This window comes from Culex quinquefasciatus, chromosome 3, assembly GCF_015732765.1.
Source record: "Culex quinquefasciatus strain JHB chromosome 3, VPISU_Cqui_1.0_pri_paternal, whole genome shotgun sequence".
NCBI classification, from domain to species: domain Eukaryota; kingdom Metazoa; phylum Arthropoda; class Insecta; order Diptera; family Culicidae; genus Culex; species Culex quinquefasciatus.
This window is the reverse complement of record NC_051863.1, coordinates 55,897,067-55,914,328: the sequence shown is the minus strand read 5'-3', so window position 1 is coordinate 55,914,328 and position 17,262 is coordinate 55,897,067.

Sequence of the window (17,262 nt, the reverse complement as noted above, 5' to 3'; positions counted from 1 at the left end):
ATTCCGCTCATTTCTGGCCATTCTAGAAGTTTCTACATGTTTTCCCCGGGGCTGTAGGAGCGAATGAACGAAAATTAAAAATTTACCATAGTAAATTCCATGTAAACTTGAACTCGCTTGAGACAAGCCAGTTTTCAACCAAATGAGCTGAAATTTGGCGTGAGAGTTTCTATGGGTATGCCCTACAAGGAGAACCACACCAGAACTTGATCTGAGAACTTTTCAAAATCCGTACCCACCCTAGTATACATATCGACTCAGAATCGAAAACTGAACAAATGTCTGTGTGTATGTGACCAATAATGTCACTCAATTTTCTCAGCACTGGCTGAACCGATTTTGACCAAACTAGTTGCATTCATCTTGGTTCAGGGTCCCATACGGTGCTATTGAATTGTTTGAAGTTTTGATAAGTAGTTCAAAAGTTATGTATAAAAATGTGTTTTCGCTTATTTTCGGAAGCTGCATAAATGGCAGGAAATCGCACCGAATATCATCATGTTGTATATCGTTGATTAGGTAATCAAAAGACCTTTCCAACATGTCCAAAACATTGAAAATCTGGCAACCCTATCTCGAGTTATGACCATTTAAATGATATTTATGTACTTTTTCTTAGTCGGATCTCAAATAAATGTGTGCAAACAATGTCCGGATCCATCATCCGACCCATCGTTGGTAAGGTAATCAAAATACCTTTCCAACGAGTTTAAAACATTGAAGATCTGGCAACCTTGTCTCGAGTTATGATCACTTAAATGATATTTATGAACTTTTTTAAAGCCGGATCATTCTTAAATGTATTTGATCGATGGCCGGATCCATCATCCGACCCATCGTTGGTTAGGTAATCAAAATACCTTTCCAACGTGTCCAACACATTGCAGATAGGGCAACCTTGTCTCTAGTTATGACCACATTACCAATATTTTTGAAATTTTTTAAAACCGGATCACAATTAAACGTATTTAAACGATGTCCGAAAAGAGTGAGGAACACATCAACCACATAGGTGGATTATGTTAGTTTTTTAATTACGGTATTATTACATCTTAAAGAGGTAACATTACAGGTTGTTCAAATATTACGTCCACAGATTTTGAGGATTTCAGAATCGCTTACATTTGGACTGAACATCAAAATAATCAATATATTATATAAAAGTTTGCTAGAATTTAACGAAATCAAAACAATAAAGCTTTAGCTTCTGTTGCAGATGCCTTTGAAATGTTTTAGTGTTTTTTCGCCTTTTCGGTAAACTCAAAATTTATTTTTATTTTTTTTAACACAGTTTTGACATTCATAATGCGAACTTATATCCAAATAATTGAGGTGTCCGGGTTTCGAAACGTCCAGGAATTCGAATCATGACGTTATAGCTGCTATACTTTGCATTAGGGTGTCCCAAAAAAAAAATGAAAAGTTGTCAAATCTTTGGTGCTCACCCCTAGAATGATAGATTAGGGTGTCAGGAACAATGTTTCCATACAACAAAAAAAAAAATCCCAAAAATGGTTTACAACTCACGCGCGGAGCTTAAATGAAAAAAGTGAGCAATTCTCTACCAAAACCGGATATGTATTTTATTGGTATTTTTTGATTTGGCTCTTACTTTGTGGGGGCCTTCCCTATGACCAAATAAGCTATTTTGTGTGATTGATTCATCCAAACAAGTCTCCATATAATTTTGGCTGCTGTCCATACAAAAATGGTATGTAAATATTCAAACAGCTGTAACTTTTGAGTGAATTTTCTGATCAATTTGGTGTCTTAGGCAAAGTTGTAGGTATTGTTGAGGACTATTGAGAAAAAAATAGGTACACGGAAAAAAAAATTGCAGATTGTTTAATCAACTTTTTTTTCACTAAAACTCAATTTCCCAAAAAACGTATTTTTTGATTTTTGAGATTTTTTGATATGTTTTAGGGGACAAAAATCCACAACTTTTGAGCCATAGAGAAACATGGTCAAAAAATCTGCCGCCGAGTTATAAATTTTTGAAAAAATAGTGATTTTTGGAAAAAATCGAAGTTTTATGCAAAAACAAATTTGATGTTTTTTTTAATGAAAAATTGAATTTGCAATCGAAAAGTACTTCACAGATTTTTTGATAAAGAGCTCCATTTTCTAGATATAGCCACCGAAAGTTTGATTTTAGCGAAATATTTGCAGTTTTTCGATTTTTAAAAATAGTGACCATGAATGACCATTTCTCAAACAATTTTATTTGAAAAGTTAAGAAAATTTGCTATCAAGTTGTCTAAGAGACATTGAAGATTGGACCTCGGGTTGCTGAGATAGAGCCACTTTAAGAAAAAGAAACACGGAAATTGAAGTTTTCTAAGTCTCACCTAAACAACCCACCATTTTCTAATGTCGATATCTCAGAAACTAATGGACCGATTTTCAATATTAATACATGAAACATTCGTGAATTTTTCCGATCTTTTCGAAAAAAATATTTTGAAATTTTTTAAAGGGACCATCCATAAACCACGTGGACACTTTTTTGGGAATCTGTAACCCCCCCCCCCCCCCTTCGTGGACAATTGTCCATACAAAAATCCTTTTTGTATGGATCGTGGACAATCGCCATACCCCCTAAAGTGTCCACGTGGTTTATGGGTGGTCCCATATCAAGACTAGCATTTTAAATGGTCGTAATATTCAATGTTTGGCCCTTTTAGAAAGCTAGTCTTGATTTAAAATTTTTCAAAATATTTTTTTTAAAGATTGGAAAAATTCACGAATGTTTCATGTATTAACATTGCAAGTCGGACCATTAGTTGCTGAGATATCGACATTAGAAAATGGTGGGTTGTTTTGGTAAGACTTAGAAAACTTAAATTTTCGTGTTTCTTTTTCTTAAAGCGGCTCTATTTCAGCAACCCTAGGTCCAATCTTCAATGTCTCTTAGACAATTTTATAGCAAATTTTCTGAACTTTTCAAATAAAATTGTTTGAAAAATGGTCACTCATGGTCACAGTTTTTAAAAATAGAAAAACTGCAAATATTTCGCTAAAATCAAATTTTCGGTGGCTATATCTTGAAAACAGAGCTCTTTATCAAAAAATCTGTAAAGTACTTTTCGATTGCAAATTCAATTTTGCATTAGAAAATAACATCAAATTTGGTTGTGCATGAAACTTCGTTTTTTCCAAAAATCACTATTTTTTCAAAAATTCATAACTCGGCGGCAGATTTTTTGACCATGTTTCTCTATAACTCAAAAGTTGCGGATTTTTGTCCCCTAAAACATATCAAAAAATCTCGAAAATCAAAAAAAATACTTTTTTTGGGAAATTGAGTTTTAGTGAAAAAAAAAGTTGATTAAACAATCTGCATATTTTTTTTCCGTGTACCTATTTTTTTCTCAATAGTCCTCAACAATACCTACAACTTTGCCGAAGACACCAAATTGATCAGAAAATTCACTCAAAAGTTACAGCTGTTTGAATATTTACATACCATTTTTGTATGGACAGCAGCCAAAGATGTATGGAAACTTGTATGGGTGAACCAATGACACAAAATAGCTTATTTGGTCATAGGGAAGGCCCCCACAAAGTTTGAGCCAAATCAAAAAATACAAAAAATAAAAATGGTCGAAATCGGTCGATTTCGTAGAGAGTTGCTCAAGTGCATTGTTCGAGTATTTTTCAATCATACTAAAGTCATTCAAATTTGGTCACCTTGGGCTTCAAGTTATAGTTTAATGTCCCTTGAACAAATTCCTCTACAGACATTGTCCATAAAAGCTTGTGTTTGGGCATGGCAGGGCGTTTTAGGAAGAACAATTTGTATGGCCTACTTTGCATGTGACTGGTCATACAAAATGTAATGCAAATTTTTCAATCAGCCGTAAGAAGGTTATTTTAATTGATCTTTGACACCGTGTGAGCAAAGCTGTGGAATCGGGTAGCTTTTAAAGCAATTCTGACTCCGACTTTGACTCGGGCGCAGTGGTTAGCGGCTTCGGCTGTCGATCCCTAGTTGATATGGGACGCGGGTTCGATTCCCGCCTTATCCTCCTGTCTTTCTATCGGATGGGGAAGTAAAACGTCTGTCCATTTGCGTAAAAGAGGTTTTGGGTAACTCACCACACATAACCTTCGGACGCTTAGAAATGAGCAGAAACTTGCAACAGAGACAACAAAAGACACCCAAAAAGACCAGACTCTTTCAAAACCGAGTCCAACAACACCAACTTCCATGCAAAGTTTTTGAAAATTAGTTGACTTCGACACTGACTCCAGCTCTGGCTGCTGAAGATTTATTGACTCCGACTTAAGCTTCTAAGAGTTTGCCGACTTTGACTCCAGCTTTCCATAAAGACCCGACACACGGTTGCAGCCATAGAAAATCATTCTCATACACAGATGCTGGATGAACATTTCTTCACAAAATGTATTGCGAATCGAGCAAAGTTTCCCAGCCCAAACTTGCCCTTAATTAACCTTTTCCCAAGTTACGGAAAGATACACAAAACACCAAGTAAAGACATCTTTTTGTGGCGTGATTCTGAACAAAACCGGTCCTATTTAATCACACGAACGAAAGCTAAAGGCAACCGGAAGAAACCCGATCCATCATCTGCGTCCGCAACATGTCCGTCTTTGGTCTCTCTCTTGGGGGTTGAAAAGTTTATTATATCTGTTGACAGACGGGTTACGGTCGGCCGGTGGGAAGAAGATGTCGTCGACACTTTTCCGCCGGAAAGGAGTTAATCCTTTGTCAATTGGGAATTCCGTCTTGGGGAAAGAGATAATTCCGTTAGGCCGACCAAAGATGAATGGGACTTTAATTGAATTTGGCGTGATTGTTTGTCGAAGGTGATGATCCGTAATAATGACTGGAGTTGATAAATTTGGTATTGTTCATTTTACCTGATATTGCATTTCTCCAATAACATTATAGGTTTAAAGACGTATGTCATCTTCACTTGAATCATATGGAATTGCACCATAAAACTTATATCTGAGAAGAGAATTAAACGCTCTAAATCAGCCAAGTTTTCTCTATCTTTTCCTTAATCCCGTTGCATCCAACGTCGTTAAAAACTACACCCCAGCAAAAGCACTCATAATTACTTTGGACTCATTGTTAACGATACCCGTTGCCATCGTCATAAGTCGTGAACCAGGGAGACTAGGTGCGCTTGTTAATGGTCCTGGAAGGACAGTTTGACGTCCGTTCCACCTTTCTTCGACGTAACGGCGGAGTGCACCTTCGCTGGAGAGTGGAAGAGAGCATAAGGGCATCACCGAGAAGGACAGACCAACCGACCGTGGCAAATTACGACGGCTGACTTTCGGTCCTTATCGACAACTCGGCAGGATTACAGTGAGGAGTGAAAAAGTCACTTTATATGAATTAGAAAAACGAATTTTAGAATTGCAAGTTTTGATAAACGTAATTTGATTGGTTTTTCATCTAAACTTTCAGATTTTTTGATAAAAAGTCAAACAAATTGCATATTTTTTAAACTGTTGGTTGTGACTGACAATTGTTAATTATTAATTCTTTTCCGGCAGAAGTTGGTACGTATTCAGGAGGTCACAATTTTTCTACAAAAAACGTTACTTTTCTTGTGATACGTTCTTCTTAATTTTTTTTTTGTTTTTCTTCTTATCAATGGGTCATTTTCCGCCAACTCACACAGCAGCACTTTGATTTCCGTGATACATTACTCTAAGGGATAATTTTGGTCTCTGATCACTAATCTGAGGTCCATTATCGATATGTCATAATGGTGGGGGGATTTTTTACTTTCCTTTTCAATTTAGAATTTCATGATTTTAGAAACTTTGTTGGGTTAGATTTTAGAGTATATTACATTCTCAAATAAATTCTTCACGAGTTATCACAATTTTCCTAAAAGGTTTTTTTGGTAAAAGTGATGTTAAAAATTGTAACCCCAAGAACAAAACCACAGATTTTTTTTTCGGATGGTTCAGCCAATTTTATTTCCAAAATTGTCAAAAATATGGAGATAAATTTACTCATCTTCGTCCCTCCACAAACAATTTTTTTTATAAATCCTGGAAATCTCGTGATCATTATTTTCGAAAAGGTCTTGTATCCATTTTTCAACAGATTTGTAAAAATTTTAATTTTTGAAATCTTAGAATTTGTTGATTTCCATTAATTGAGATAATCTTGACTACAATCTAATCAGGGTCAGCAGATTTTAGATAGCCTAAATGCATTCAATTTTTAAAATGTACTTTTTAATAAATTTTGATAAAGAATAATAAAAGTTTTTTAATTACTGTACTATAAGATTTTTTACAATACGGATACCAAATGGTCCGGATTTCCTATACACTTTGAATACATTACTATTATTTTTAATGCTTTTAAAAACATATTCAATGTACAGAACCGGATGGGGCCGGATCACTCTGGAGAGTTCCGGACAAATTGAAACGCGAGCGTAGAAACAAAACGAACTTTATTTGCTCTACTCGTACACGGAACGATCTTCTTCAACGGACACTTTATTGGGATAACAAAATTTGTTTCCGTGGTTCGATAATCCCAAGTTTCGATTATCCGAAGTGAAATTTGGCAAGGCTTTTGGATATTCGAATCTGGACTGTATAGCAATAAATTAAATTTTCATATTTTTTCGAAAATGCGTTATTTTGTGATTTTTTTTTGTATTTTTATAAACATGCTTTGTGAATGTATGAAAAATTTCCAATAATTTTAAAGCACTTAAATTTTGAGAATTTTGTTTTAAAATTGTGTAATTTTGTGGAAATTTTGAGAATGTTGAAAAAAAAAATACGTTATTTTCATCGAAATGTATGAAACATTCACATTCTCAAGACTTCCATCTTGCGATAACTATTTTTAAGTACTTTTTCGAAAATAAGTAGGTTTGTGCAAATATTGACTATTTTCAAGAATTATATCCATTCTATCTAAATGTATGAAAAAACCCGCCCATTTGATATCTATTTATGCCTCTAAATCCTGTTTATTATTAAGAATTCATTTGTTTTTTTTTTCGATTCCTGGAAAACGGAACTAAATATTAAAAACGTTGCTTAATCTACCTTTAGGTGGGTGGTGCCTTCCTTACAATCATAAAGTTTATACTCTACAGAGCCTCAAAAAGAGTATAAATAAGATTTATTTTTATCAAAATATCTGAGATCCGGCCTAAAAATGTGCATAAATAACACTTAAGTGGTTATAACTTTTGATAGGGTTGTCAGATCTTCAACGTTTTAGGCTCATTGGAAAGGTCTTTTGATTACATATACATAGACAGGTCGCATGGTGGATCCGGACAACGTTTTCATCAAAATATTTGAGATCCGGCCTCCTAAAAGTGCGTAAATAACACTTTAGTGCTTATAACTTTTGATAGGATTGTCAGATCTTCAACGTGTTGGGCTCGTTGGAAAGGTTTTTTAAATACCTTTTAAAAAATGTGTAGCATGACGGGTTTGCTTACAAAACCCACCCTTTTTACAATCTTCCGGACTACATTCGAAATCGGTTTTTAGCATAACTTTTGAAGTACTTTACTAATACTTTACTTCATAATATTAACTAGGGTCTTGTGGGACCCCAAGACGGATCAAATGAGACCAAAACGGTCCAAATCGGTTCAGCCAATCCGGAGAAATTCGTGTGCATATTTTTCAGTGCACGGACTCACATCCAGACACACGCACAGACATTTGTTCAGAATTTGAGTCTGAGTCGATAGGTATACGTGAAGGTGGGTCTACGAGGTCTAATAAAGAAGTTCATTTTTTGAGTGATTCTATAGCCTTTCCTCATTGAGGTGAGGAAGGCAAAACGTTACTTAATCCACCTTTAGGTGGTTGGTGCCTTCCTCACATTTAGAGGGTAATGCTATTCAAAATATATACAAAAGGGCGGACCTTTCAGTTTTCTATCAACTTGATTTATTATTCATACCATCAGATTGGGTAATCAGATCTTCATAAATCAAGGCACTAATGTGCTTATAATTTTTGATAGGGTTACCAAATGATCTTCCATCTTTTGAACTCGTTGGAAAGGTCTTTCGAATACCTTTCTAAAAATGTATAACATGACGGGGTTTCTTCCAAAAAAACACCCTTTTTACAATCTTCCGACTTTTGTAAAAATCTTTTTTTTTTCAGCATAGCTTTTGATTTTTCAATAGCGTGCAAATTTTTTTGCAGTGCAAATTTTGTTGATCAACATCCCACCACACACACAGACATTTGCCCAGAATTTGATTTTGAGTCGAATTGTATACATAAAGGTGGGTCTAGGAGGTCAAATTAAGAAATTCGTTTTTCGAGTGATTTTATAGCTTTCCTCAGTAAAGTGAGGAAGGCAAAAATACTTGAGATCTGGAAAAATCCCGGGAATTCTGTCTGGAAATCCCAGAATTGGCGCACTAGTCAAAATCGTCACCTTTTCAAAAAAGTTTTTTTTTAATTCCGATGGCTTCAAAAAATGATAAAAAATGTATCAAACAGAATTATTTTTTATTAGTTCTTTGTAGAACAGTGAAAGTGTGAAAGTGATTTTTTTTTGTTATAAATGACATAATGACCTCTCTGGGTTATTTTAGATTTGAAAAGTACATAAAAGTTTTCATAAAATTACGTGTCTCTCGATTTATGACGGTTGTTAAGCTACTTTTTTTTCGCTATTTTTAGTTCACTATCAATTTGAACGTCAAATTTTACACAAATTTCTATCTTTTCACAGTTCTGACCAACAAATCACCAAGAAACGTGATTTAGTAAAAACCAGGGAATTGAAAGGGCCCTTGCGTTACGAGACATTGAAAAATGAACCTCGGATTTGTGATAATAATTTCACGGAAATCGAAGTGGGGTCGGGGCAACTTTTCCCGATTTCGTAGGAGTTGGCGGAGAATGGCCCACTTACCCCCCAAACGATTAAATCAAATGTTCATTCTATTCCAAAAACATTCCGTTCTGCACTGTACCGTAGGCCGGTGGTTGCTGCCGGCCCGACCTGGCCTCATTGGACACACCGTGTAGCAATAACGACAGGCCATCAGAAATGATGACAACGCGTTTTGCGCTTCGTTGAACTCACCGTGGAGGAGTACCGCCCAGGACCTGCCGCAGGACATCCACGGGACAAGTTGTGGTGAGGCAGCGGCGGGGGGAAAAAATCACAAGTGCTCGTCACGAGAGCCTCTTCAATAAGTTTAATTGAACTTTCAACTAGATAACTTTTGCTTGCCTGAGCCCGGCTCACCGTGGACGATGAGTTGGATAACGAGAGTCATCCTCATCAACGAGTAGGGGACTGTTGGGTATGGGGACGGGAACGCGTGTAATATTATGCCAGCAAACATTCTCCAGAGTTTGGAATTGGCACTTGAGCTTCAGCCAGGACGAGATTAACTTGTTTTATCAACACTTCATCATGACATCGTCGTCGTTGGCCAGAGCTGAGTGTCCTCCGCTGATAGGCATCAGGCATTTACCGGGATTGTTTTTGGAGCGCCACCATGGTGATGATGATGACTATGAGTGGTGATGAGTGTAGTCGAGAGCTTGGCGATGAGCTCTCAACTTGGTTACATAATTGATGGTGGGACGATTGAAGTGAAATTGAGTTGGGAGAATGCATGTGATTGAGCAAAGTAAAATTGCATTTTTAGATATTTCACCTGGCTTGAGAAGAAAACTGGGAGCATGACATGCATTTTTTACGACCTGCCAAGTTCACTTTCGCTCAAATTGAGCCATTATTGCCCGCAGATAAACCAAAAGTTAGTTGAACACACACAAAATAAGCGAATTACTTTCCAAACTCGACAAGCTGCCTGCCAATTTGTCTAGACGAAAAGAAAAAAAACTTTCTGTCCTCCATGGAAACTCCGGAAGAGGAAATTATTATGCGTCCCAAATTGTGGCTTGCCCTTTTCCGGGAGGCCAGGAGTTCCCCCCAGCAGCCACAGCAGCCATCAGAGAGGAAGATGTCGATTTCGGTTCAATAAATTTCACTTCCAGACGAGACGCATTAAAAACAGACACATAATGCACTTTATTGTTCTGCCACCCAAAGATGAAGTGACAGAGGGCTTTGCTGCTGGGAATAAATTTGGTGCAAACATTCTTCGGGCAGTGCCTTCCGATGTCATAAATTTTCATTCGAGACCACGATGAAAGATTGTGGGGTTGAGGAAATTGTTTCCAATCGTGTTAGGCCGATGTCAATTTTTTTTTAAAGTTTTGTCCCTCAGATATAAAAGGTCGTGGAACTTGAATCAATATCGATGATTTCAAAATGTTAGTCGTAATTTTTAAAATCTGAAAATCGTCGCTTGTGAGCTACCTTGTGTCACGACTGCTGTAAAAATAGAGGAACTGTCACAAGATAACATACAAGCGACGAAATATTTAAAAAATGACAAAAAAAATCAAGCGAGTTTTAATTTTGAACATTTATATAACTCAATTCAATAGTTTCATGATATAATCGATAGAAAATAGAGGACTGAATGAGTAGCACTTAGAACTACTATTTTTTCGTAAATTTAACTCAATTTCAATATTCAATTCGGTTTTATCTGTGAATAATCAAATACCGTCATCAGGGGTGACATTGGGTCTGGAGGGTGGGATTGGATCATACAAAATTTCTGAAATTTGTATGACCCAATCTCACCCCCAGACCCAATGTCACCACTGATGACGGTAACAATGAAATCATTTGAAAAAATAAAACATATCACAGTATTGGATTTCATTTCAGCTGTGTGTTACACCATATCCAAAAGCGTCAATACTAAGCCTTGATCACCTTTAACTTACATCCAAGACAGTTGAAATTGGTAAAGTTAATGCAAAGCCGTGATTTTTAAAAAAAATGTGGTTTTTGCGAAAATTGATAAATATTGTTATTTTTGGACCACCCTTACATGGTGAGGTAACCCTAATGGCCAAACAAAACAATACGGGTTTAATTATTTTGGCCCCTCTCCAATTTTGAGCTAAATCGATGCACTTTTTTTCTTTAACTTTCATATGGAATTGCTGATATTTTGAGCAATTCTCCACCAAAACCGGAAATTGATTTTTATTTTATATTTTGGATTAAACTTTGTGGGGAGGAGCGGACGAGATTAACTTGTTTTATCAACACTTCATCATGACATCGTCGTCGTTGGCCAGAGCTGAGTGTCCTCCGCTGATAGGCATCAGGCATTTACCGGGATTGTTTTTGGAGCGCCACCATGGTGATGATGATGACTATGAGTGGTGATGAGTGTAGTCGAGAGCTTGGCGATGAGCTCTCAACTTGGTTACATAATTGATGGTGGGACGATTGAAGTGAAATTGAGTTGGGAGAATGCATGTGATTGAGCAAAGTAAAATTGCATTTTTAGATATTTCACCTGGCTTGAGAAGAAAACTGGGAGCATGACATGCATTTTTTACGACCTGCCAAGTTCACTTTCGCTCAAATTGAGCCATTATTGCCCGCAGATAAACCAAAAGTTAGTTGAACACACACAAAATAAGCGAATTACTTTCCAAACTCGACAAGCTGCCTGCCAATTTGTCTAGACGAAAAGAAAAAAAACTTTCTGTCCTCCATGGAAACTCCGGAAGAGGAAATTATTATGCGTCCCAAATTGTGGCTTGCCCCTTTTCCGGGAGGCCAGGAGTTCCCCCCAGCAGCCACAGCAGCCATCAGAGAGGAAGATGTCGATTTCGGTTCAATAAATTTCACTTCCAGACGAGACGCATTAAAAACAGACACATAATGCACTTTATTGTTCTGCCACCCAAAGATGAAGTGACAGAGGGCTTTGCTGCTGGGAATAAATTTGGTGCAAACATTCTTCGGGCAGTGCCTTCCGATGTCATAAATTTTCATTCGAGACCACGATGAAAGATTGTGGGGTTGAGGAAATTGTTTCCAATCGTGTTAGGCCGATGTCAATTTTTTTTTAAAGTTTTGTCCCTCAGATATAAAAGGTCGTGGAACTTGAATCAATATCGATGATTTCAAAATGTTAGTCGTAATTTTTAAAATCTGAAAATCGTCGCTTGTGAGCTACCTTGTGTCACGACTGCTGTAAAATAGAGGAACTGTCACAAGATAACATACAAGCGACGAAATATTTAAAAATGACAAAAAAATCAAGCGAGTTTTAATTTTGAACATTTATATAACTCAATTCAATAGTTTCATGATATAATCGATAGAAAATAGAGGACTGAATGAGTAGCACTTAGAACTACTATTTTTTCGTAAATTTAACTCAATTTCAATATTCAATTCGGTTTTATCTGTGAATAATCAAATACCGTCATCAGGGGTGACATTGGGTCTGGAGGGTGGGATTGGATCATACAAAATTTCTGAAATTTGTATGACCCAATCTCACCCCCAGACCCAATGTCACCACTGATGACGGTAACAATGAAATCATTTGAAAAAATAAAACATATCACAGTATTGGATTTCATTTCAGCTGTGTGTTACACCATATCCAAAAGCGTCAATACTAAGCCTTGATCACCTTTAACTTACATCCAAGACAGTTGAAATTGGTAAAGTTAATGCAAAGCCGTGATTTTTAAAAAAATGTGGTTTTTGCGAAAATTGATAAATATTGTTATTTTTGGACCACCCTTACATGGTGAGGTAACCCTAATGGCCAAACAAAACAATACGGGTTTAATTATTTTGGCCCCTCTCCAATTTTGAGCTAAATCGATGCACTTTTTTTCTTTAACTTTCATATGGAATTGCTGATATTTTGAGCAATTCTCCACCAAAACCGGAAATTGATTTTTATTTTATATTTTGGATTAAACTTTGTGGGGAGGAGCACCTGTAGCTGAATGGTTACGGTGTTCGCTTTGTAAGCGAATGGTTCTGGGTTCGATTCCCATCTGCTTCCATCGAGAAAGTTAAGGACATAGAATAACTTGAAATGCTGAATATGAACGAGGCGGGGTTCAAACCCCGTCCGTTGGATTGGAAAGCAAAAATGCTAACCACTAGGCCATGGCTACTTGGTGAGCGGTGGTGGGGCGTCCTCCAATTGCTAAATGCCAAATGCTAAATAGATCAAACTTTGTGGGGTTCTTCTCTATGACTAAAGACTCCATTCATTTTTGCAGCTATCCATACATAAATGGTATGTGAATATTCAAAACAGTTAAAACTTTTGAGTGAATGTTCAGTTCAATTTTGAATTTTCGGCAAAGTTGTAGGTATTGTGGAGGACCATTGAGAAAAAATAGGTACACGGAAAAATAAAATTTCGTGTTTTAATTAACTTTTTTTTTCACAAAAACTCAATTTCCCAACATACTTATTTTTTTATTTTCGAAATATTTGATATGTTTTAGGGGACAAAACCCCGCAACTTTTGAGCCATAGAGAATTATGGTCAAAATATTCTGCCGAGTTTTGAATTTTTGAAAAAAATATAGATTTTTGGATATAATCGAATGAACATTCAAAAAAAAAACATCTAATTTTTTATGTAAAACTTAATATACAATCGAAAAGTTCTTTAAAGAAAACATGATAAAGGGCTCCGTTTTCTGGATAAAGACAACGAAAGTTGAATTTTAACAAAACATTCACAGTTTTTGATTTTTCAAAATTGTGACCATGAGTGACCATTTTTGGATTTCTCAATTTCTGAAAAATTCAGAAAATTTGTTATTATATTGTCCAAAGACATTGAAGATTGGACATCTGGTTGCTGAGATACAGCGGCTTTAAAAATAAAGAAACTGGAAAATTGATGTTTTCTTAGTCTCACCCTAACAACCCACCATTGTCTAATGCCGATGTCTAAACAACTATTGGTCCGATTTTTAATGTTAAAATATGAAGCATTCGTGAAATTTTCCGATCTATTCGAAAACAATATTTTCATTTTTTTTAAATTAAGACTAACATTTCAAAAGGGCGCATTACTGAATGTTTGACCGTCTTGATGAAATGGCAGTCTTGATTTAAAACAAAATGAATGGCTCAAAAGTTGTGGTTTTTTGTCCCCAAAAACATATAAAAAATCTCGAAATTATAAAGTTTGTAAAAAAAGTTAATTAAAAAATCGGCAAATTTATTATTCCGCGTACCTAGGGTGGTCCAAATCCGGACTTTTTGGGGCTACCCCCTGAAATCAAAGATTGACCCATCACTAGGCTAAATTCCAAATTTGAGCTCATTCTGACCGCGGGAACCCCTCACTCCAATCGCTTTAAGTTTGTATGGGAATTATCGTCAAAATGTATGGAGAAAAGCAACTGTTTTACTTTTTTACCTGTAGAAGGCGCCATAGTTATCCGATTCTTACCATTTCTCAAATGTAGAACTTTCATTAAATTTAGAACAACTTTACCGAAGACACCATATTTTTAGGATTTTTTCCCGCGAAGTTATTAGCGCCCAAAACTGACCATTTTTGCGCGGCCAGCTGTAAGGGGCTACCTAACAACGATGTTTATTTCCAATTCGTACACGCACGTGCTCTCACTCAGGTTCAAACTCTCTCACGAGCTTGCTCGCCTGTCTGCCTGCCTGTTTGCCTACAAGCTCGCGCACTGTTTCTCTGCTTGGACTGTTGTTTGTTTTGAGATATATTTAGCATATAAATTCTTAAATAATGTCAAAATGCACGGAAAAAAATAATTTAAAGAAAAGACAGCTTAGGCTCATTAAAAAAATTACAGCAAATGCCAGGTTAACAGGGTTTGTTTGTTTTTTTTTTTCAATTATTACAAGCAGTTGTTCGTTTATGCTAAATAATCATGATAATAATTTAATTATTAAAAAAAATCTTCAGGTAATAAAAATTATGTTACTTTAGGTAGTTTGCTTTAACAAAAATATACTTTATTACAAATCAAGTCTATTTTACAATTATTGCTGCAAATTTTCATTCATACTCTATAAAATTATTACTTTTTGTGCTGTCTGGAAATTTCATTCTGTGTTCCTCGACTACCTACAACAAATATTGCAACTTTTCTTAACTTTTTGTCAGTTTACCTGTATTTTTTTTTAATTCTATTACAATACCCCTATTTGAAAATTTACTCAATAATAACAGATGACCAAGGATGAACTAATTCATCGAAATTTTTTATTTTCTCTCACACGCTCTGATAATATGACATCTATTTTTGATCACATTATACATTTAATTTTATATCTTAAATCAAACCTGCTATTTTAGTTGAAAATAATAATAAACATGCCAGGAACTCAGCGCAACGAACGGCAAACGAAAACGACGACGACGACAAAAGTCCAAGCAGAGAAACAGCGCGCGAGCTTGTAGACAAACAGGCAGGCAGGCAGACAAGCAAGCTCGTGAGAGAGGTTGAACCTGAGAGAGAGCACGTGCGTGTACGAATTGGAAATAAACATCGTTGTTAGGTAGCCCCTTACAGCTGGCCGCTCAAAAATGGTCAGTTTTGGGCGCTAATAACTTCGCGGGAAAAAATCCTAAAAATATGGTGTCTACGGGAAAGTCATTCTAAATTTAATGAAGGTTCTACATTTAAGAAATGGTAAGAATCGGATAACCATGGCGCCTTCCACAGGTAAAAAAGTAAAACAGTTGCTTTTCTCCATACATTTTGACAATATTTCCCATACAAACTTAAAGTGATTGGAGGGAGGGGTTCCCGTGGTCAGAATGAGCTCAAATTTGGAATTAAGCCTAGTGATGGATCAATCTTTGATTTCAGGGGGTAGCCCCAAAAAAGTCCGAATTTGGACCACCCAAGTGTACCTATTTTATTCTCAATTGTCCTCAACAATACCTACAACAGCTGCCAAAATTGTATGGAGACTTGTATGGTCATAGGAAAGGACCTCAAAAAAGTTTGAGCCAAATAAAAAAATACAAATAAAATCCAATTCCGGTGGTGGGGAATTGCTCCTTTGGTTTCACCCATACAAGGCTCTTTACAATGTTACAGCTAGGGTACCCAGAAAAAATGAAACACTGCTCTACAAGCGGAAAACGGTTCTTTGAGTTATTTTATGCATCTGTGTAAATTTTGAGCGAAATTGGTTGACATTAACCCATTGATACCCGAGCCTAAAGTTGGTGACCAAGCCGTTAGAAAATTGCGTTTTTCCATACATTCCCAAGTAACCACAAGCACTAAATTGAAGTATTTATTCAGTACTAAATCAGCACTCGAATGTTTTGAAGTAGTAAATAAGCTTTGCGAGTGCCTCAAAGTACCAAGACTTTGCAGCACTACAACTGGCATTAAATCACCATTTACGACCTTGAAAATGTGCTTCAAAGCATTTGATGTTTATCAACAAAGTAACCCATCCATACGGGAAACATTTCAGCCAGGCACGCTCTTATTGACTTTTATCCTTCTCCCGTTATACCGTTCCAATAAGCGTGCGGGCTAAGGCGCATTTTCCCCAGTGTGCAACAGTTTAATTTTTGCGTGAACTGGGTTCAATTCCCGCTGACTGAAGTTTTTTTTTGTTTATTTTTTTTGTGGAAAACTGCAGCCTGTAATTAAGCCAAATTTTTCAAAACATATGCCCATAGCACAAAGGACATTATAAAAAGTTCTCTGGTAAATTGAAGACTTTTCTCGCAAGCAAATAGCTGCTTTCCGGAAGTCTGATACACTTTGTGAAATTTTGCCAACCGTGGACCAAGCACTCCTCGGAAAAACAGTTTACGTTAGCCGTTAGCCATTACTTGTCCCTATTAACCCCAAGCCTTCCGTAATTGATTGTACTGTACTTGACTGGATGGCCGCAATTTGCTGAGTGACTCGTCAATAATTGACGTCCAACAAAATGACAACGGGTTTTTCTCATGAACCAGAAACTCGAAACAGCAGAAAGAAAGTCTTAATTAATGTTCGATGCATCAACCACATCGATTAAAACTTTCAAAACAAACACTCATTTCAGAATACATCAGTTGGCTGGCGCGCATCCTGAAGATCGACGAGAATAATGCAAGAATAACATCAAAGTGTCACACTCACACATGAAACGCAACAGGAGAAAAAAAACAAAGGAGGCCCACCACCACCACCAAGTGTGTGGAGCAGCTAGTTGTCATTTTTTTCCCCCAGCCATTACGTCGATAAAGCAGTTTTTTTTGTTCGAGCTTTCGGTGAGGCATTAAATCGGCATCACTGTGCGCCACTTGAAATATTTCCCAAGGGAAAAGTGCTGATTTAACGTTTTGAAGCATTATTTGCTGGTATTAAATGCCAATATAATGC